We start from the raw sequence: 6,530 nt of genomic DNA on the forward strand, positions 1-6,530 counted from the left end.
CAAACTTCTGGGGTCTCCAGTGCACCTTCAACTTCACACTCACATGTTCATATATTTTCCTGTCAAGAGCACACCACCTGGCCTCCCAGGCCTTCTGAAATTTGGGTGGAATCCTTCCTGAACCCACAACTCTTGCATTCTACATGCACCTAAAAGCACACAATGCAGATAATGCCAAGGTCTCCCACCAGCTGGAGCAGTATACAGGCTTCTTTCTCTTTTAGCTGTAGGGATCAGATACCTATGCACCAAATCATGAGGAACAACCTCCCTAGGCCACTGCTATTCTGGAACATGGTGCTCTGGAACTCTCTTCTCAAAACAAATCCTTTCACTTGCAATTTTGAGACTGAAAATGGTGGAATCCTGCTGGTTCTTGTGATGCCCTCAGGCCATTTTTCCTAGTGTCCTCTTCTGAAATACTTGGCTCTTTCTTGGTAATCTTATCAATGACCAGTTTCTCCTCTGTTCCATCTTTGCAGGCTGCAACTTTATGGGAGCATACTTTGCTGCAAAAGTGAAAACATTTTAAATCACTCTGCTTGGCTCTTTGCTCTTGATTCTCAACATAAATCTGGCTTAAAACCCCAAAAGTAGGGGGACTGCTGGGAAGTGAACCTGGTAAGTGCTCTACAAATGCTGTACTTCCCCAACCCAAGAATACACTTTGTGTCATGTATATCAATCATTGATTTAGTGACAACACTAAGATCCCTTTCTTTCAAATTCTTTGTAAATTTATTTCATCTATTATGAAAGTTAAGCTTCTTTTTTTCTTTTAAACATTAAAATAGTGAATATGATTTTATAAATTGTACTGTCCCACCACCCTACTGATATCAGTTGTGAAGGTAGGGAAAAATGCCTTTTTTGTACACTCTTGAAAATCATTGACATATTCCTTAAGTCTACTACTAACAGCCTCCCTTCTCAATGACCCTAAAATGAAAAAAGCAAGAGCATAAAGTAGATAAAAATTTTTGTATTGAATCAGTTATCAAGAAAGAATTTACTGCAGGCACAACCATGCTATGGTTAATGTTGACCATCATTTCAAAATAGTTTCTTGTTATATTAACTAGTGTGAGTTTTCTTCAAAATATTCTAAATTATGTATATCTTCTAGGTAAGAGTTCTGATCTTCCTCATTGTCCCATCCATAGTCTATACTGTCCCAATTCCCCATATCACAGGTCTCTATATTCTCACAAACCCAGGGATCATCATACTTTTGGTCATAGAACAAGACCTCATCAGGGTTTCACAATACATAACCTCTTCAATGGAGTTGTCCCATCCACAGATGTTGGAGTCCTCCACTCCCTGCAAGTCTTCCTCTTCCTCTTCCTAATCATCCTATTCCTCATCTTGGTCCTCTCCATCTTCCTTGCCTGGCAGTTTGTTAATACTCCCTCAGAAGAAGAAGCACTGGCAGACAGGGCATACAGGCTCTTTGGGAAGGGTCTCTGAACTGATATGTTTCAACGAAGAAATTCAAATGGCCAGCAGCTCTATGAAAAATGTTCCACACCTTTTGCCACAGGTAAATTCAAATGAAAACTACATTGAGATTCCATCATATTCCAATCACAATGGCTGTCAAGAAAACGAAAAACAATGAATCAGTAAAGAATGTAGGAAAAAGAACTTTGATGCGCTTTTTGTTGGTAATGTAAACTAACACAGGCACTATGGGAATCAGTATGGGTGTTTCCAAAATAGAAACATGAAAATAGAGTTCTAATCTGATCCAGATTTATCATTCATCAGCATATTTATGAATGAATTAAAGTAAGCATATTGTAGGGATACCTGCACACTCATGTATATATTGAAGTGCAATTCACAATAACCAAGCTTGGAAACAATCTCGGTCTCTCCAGGTGATGAGTAGATAAAGAAACTAGAGGATATGTATATAATAGGATATTATTCAAACAATGAAAAATGAAATCATGGCTGTGATCATAAATTGTGATATAGCAACTTGAATCAATTAAGCAAGTCCTAGATTAGTGAAACACAAGTCTGTATGTGTGGAAGATTGAGATGTAGGCTGAAAATGGAGGAAGGCAAACCCATCCCAGCATGGGTGGCACTGACAAATAGGCCTGTACTCTGCTTGAAATAAAAAAAGGGGAAGAAGAAGTGAATTTTGTTTTTGCTTCTTTGGAAAAGTTCTAGTCTTTGCCATTGCCTTTGAATATTCAGGTACAGTTCCTTCACACTTCCGGTGTAGACTCTTGAGCCTGCCAGGAAAAACTCTGTAGCTTTTCAACATAGATTTCAACTGCACTCTGAAGTCAGCTCCAGGACTTCACCTGTCACAGGATCACCCAGCTCTCTAGTGTGGAAACAACCATTTTGTATTCTTCCACCCTTGATTCTGCAGTTGATCACTGTAAATCTACATAGTAAATAATTAAATCTGTTCCTCTACTGTACCCTAAGGGATACAATGGTATTTGTAGAATAATGGATAAAACTGGAGATATCATGTTAAGTAAAATCAGCTAGTCACATAAAGTCAAATCGTATATGCTTTCTCTTACATGTGTAATCTAAAATGAGAGGGGGAGAGAGAGAGAGAGAGAGAGAGAGAGAGAGAGAGAGAGAGAGAGAGAGAGAGAGAGAGAGAGCCAGATGCAGAAAATAAGAATGAACTTGAGGGAGTGAAATTAATAAAACTACAGCATGTTATATATATGTAAGAATATGTCAAAATGAAGCCCATTATTCTGTGTAACTAATCTACACTAAAAATAATAAAAATACCAATAACATGTTTGGATTTAGTGAAAAACAAAACCACAGAATGAAGGAAACATAAGTAACAAAACTTCAAATATGTAACAAATAAATAACTCCCACCAGTCCATAAAGAAATTTAATCAAACTAACACTAATGTAGCTAAGAGATTAAATAGGCACTTTTAGAAAGGAGAATGTTCAATGGTCAATATTATCATGAAAAGCTAGTAAAATATCAGCAGTGAGAAAAATGCAAATTATAGTCATCGTGAATCTCACTGCATGTTTATTGAAATGACATGTATAAAGATCTAAATTACCACAGTAAACCAAAGTGTAGAAAAATTGACACTCTCATACACTGGTAGCAAGTATGTAAATTTGTACAACCACACTGTAAGACACTTTGACACTGTCTATTTACTGTAAGGATAAAAACAATGTATGACCTAGAAATTATGCTATTAAAATTGTATGTACATTTCAGGAAGATGCACGTACATAATGTATAGATGCAATATTTTAAAAGACAAAAGTGGAAAATCTCAAGTCTTTTTCACCAATACATTGAATAAATTAATTTTGCCACATTCATAAAATGGAATATAATGTAACGATAAAATATCATCACAAACTCTATTCATGATCCTTGTATGGAATGGTCCCTAGAACACTTTTTCTACCATCTACTATTAATTATTGAATTGTGCTATTTCCAGACAATGTTCTGCATGGTTCATTTGAAAAACAAAACATAACTGAGGTAAACATTCTTATGATTGTTGTTTTACAGATGAAGAAAATGAGATTTCATGTAACACTTATGTAGCCAGTAAGTGCAACATCTGTGATTTAAATGTGACATGTAGTTCCAAATATAGTGCTTTTCTATTCTCGCTCATACTTTCCTATTTTATATTCTAACAATATACACTTAAAACAGTAACCATATAACATGGGTATTAACAAAAAAGAGGAGGGAGGGGAATGTGCACATAAGTTAAGTACAGAAGTACAAATACATTGCAAATAGGCAATATGTGTTTTGATTACTAATACAGTATAGAATTCAACTACAAATAGAAGTTTACTTTGTGCTTCAGTATTTAAAGCTTTGAAGACTTCTTAGTGTATTACTCATTTTCAAAGAAGATGATTAAGTGTTTGTAAATATTTCTACACAATATAATTATTTTACTGTGGTGTACAAGTTTTATAGGTTTAATGCATACATATATCCTTGTAACCTCCACCATCACACATAGAACATAGGCAATTGCAACACCGAAAAGTGAATACTACCTCATGCTACCTCTTTGTAGAACATCTTTTTTCCACCTCTAAGATGTGGGAATATATTAATCATCTTTATAGTGTGCATTTTCATATAAAGGGAATGGCATTAGTGAAATATTTTATAAGGGAAACTTAAATAATTACATACACTATAATTTATACTTCAAGGTATGCAGTTATGTATGCATGTAATTTTAAAAAGTATGTAAAAATTCTGACTTCTTTCTTTTACTCAGCATGTTGAGATCCACCTATTCTGCTACATGTACCAATATTTTATTCTTCCCTTTTGAACTTTCTGTTTGCCAGGATTATCCGTGCTTCTTTAGATCATCATCAGAGACAGCACATTTGTTGCTTTGGGACACATGGATGAGAGTTTGATTTTGTCACCAAAATATGGTCTTAGAAGTAGTAGGGGTTGACCACATAACTAATTAAAAATGATGATCAGCTGCTAATTGTACATCTTTATTAAGTACCTTGTGTTGTACTGTGATACATGCACATCATCTGTGATCAAAATCAGAGTAATTATCATATGAATTACATTTAATTTTTAAAAATTAAAAGATGTTTGCTCATTGTATTTTTTATTACTGTGTACAGTTTCATTATATGGGTGTATCCGTATGTTTATTATCCATTCATTTATGTGAGGAAACACTATATAAATTATGTATTTATTCAGCCTTTTAGTTTGAAAATGTCTAATGTATATTGTCAGCATTTTTGCACAAAGAATGGACCAATCATTTTTATAGAATCTTGTCAGTACTGTGTACCTTTTCTGTGACATCATCTTTATACCCTTTTGCAACTTAGTAGCTTGAGGTGATTTTAAAAGTTTTCACATGCTATACACTCTTTGGTAACTCCTTTACACTGATTCAATATTTTGTTTTTCACATCAACAACATGAAAATATTGTTTACACTTATAGATAAAGCACAGAAAGATTAGGTAATCTATAGTAGTAGATCACACAAATACTGAGTAACACACTTTACATTTAGCATATGAAGTCTATTTCCAGAGTTATGGTTTTACTTCACTTATATGGGATACTTCTCGTACATTTTCATATGGAACTTTTAAATGTTTTAATTTTCATCTTCTTTTAGTTGTCAATTTATGCTTTACATATATTTTTCTCATGAGAGCATAGAATTTGTTTTAATATTAATATACTTCAAATATATTGGCACCTTTTCTAACGTTCACTTCAGGCAGATTTTCTAGCTTGCCATTTGTCTGTTGACAGATAAAAGAATTTTTTACAAGTGTATTTAACTTAATGAATCAAAGTGATATAATACTTAAGAATTTCTTACCTATTTCAGTATTAGGTAAGTGTGAATCCATGCCTTATATTTTATCTATTGTAATGTTTACTATTATAATAAATTTATAATTATTTTTTGAGAGTCTTTATGTAGTTTAAACTGGCATTGAACTCACTGTGTAACCCAGGATGACCTCGAACTCACAGCAATCTGCCTGGCTCAGCCTCTGGAATGCTGGGATTACCGATGTGCACTATCACGCACAGCTACTTTAATTCCTATAATATTAAAACTTGAATTCATTTCCATTTTACTGGGTGTACATATAAAGTTGGGACAAATTTCATATTTTCACCAAATATATGGTATATTATATTTCTGTTTTTGAACAAATTTCTGTAAAGTTTGTGACTTAAAATATTTATTCTCTTACAATTCTTGAAGTCAGAAGATTGTAATGATTCTTCCTGGGTTAAAGTAAATATGTACTCAGGGCTGCCTTTCCTCTTCAGGCTGAAGGGAGAAGCTGTTTCAATGAGTTTTCCAGTTTCTAGAAATTATCCAGCTCCTTGGCTCCTGACCTTCTTCCATCTTCATAGTTAATAATGGTTAATCTGGTCATTCTCACATTGTGTCACTCTGATAGTGGCCCATTTTCTGTGTCCCACTTCCAAAATTAAGGATTATTTTCTTTATATTGGTCCATCAGGATAATACAGGATAATTTATTCTAAAGTTTAAATGATTTGCAATTTTAATTCCTTTTTGCATTGCAAATCATATGTACGTTTTTTCAGGCATGAAGATGTTCACTGTTTTCTAAAAATTCCTGTGAACAGTTTTCCAGATAATATTCTTTTCCATTCTTCAGCTGTATACATTTTTTGTAGATCTGTGTGTTAGGAAATGCTTAAGTTACTGTTGATCTTCATTTGCATTTTGTAGAATCTTTTGTTTTATGTCTCCTTAATAATCTTCTGATGGAGAGTGTTCCACAGGATATTTTTTTACACCATTCCAAGTCAGGTTAATGAATTTCCCTTGAGTCAATTCATTTCATAGTATAAGAGTTATGCAGTTCTTTAACAGATCTCTAGTTCATAGAGGCAATTCATTCACTGATTTATTAGGACAATATTTGATTTTCCAAAACTCAGAAGCCTGAGGTAGGAGAATTGCCACACGTTCAAGGCCAGC

The 6,530-nt window shown here is 33.9% G+C and overlaps 1 pseudogene; it reads right to left on the reverse strand.

Annotated features, from left to right (window-relative positions):
* Positions 1-1,078: 1,078 nt before the first annotated feature.
* Positions 1,079-5,412, reverse strand: LOC102027172 (annotated as a pseudogene).
* Positions 5,413-6,530: the final 1,118 nt, after the last annotated feature.

Source organism: Chinchilla lanigera, unplaced genomic scaffold (assembly GCF_000276665.1).
Source record: "Chinchilla lanigera isolate Chin_1 unplaced genomic scaffold, ChiLan1.0 scaffold00072, whole genome shotgun sequence".
NCBI lineage: Eukaryota > Metazoa > Chordata > Mammalia > Rodentia > Chinchillidae > Chinchilla > Chinchilla lanigera.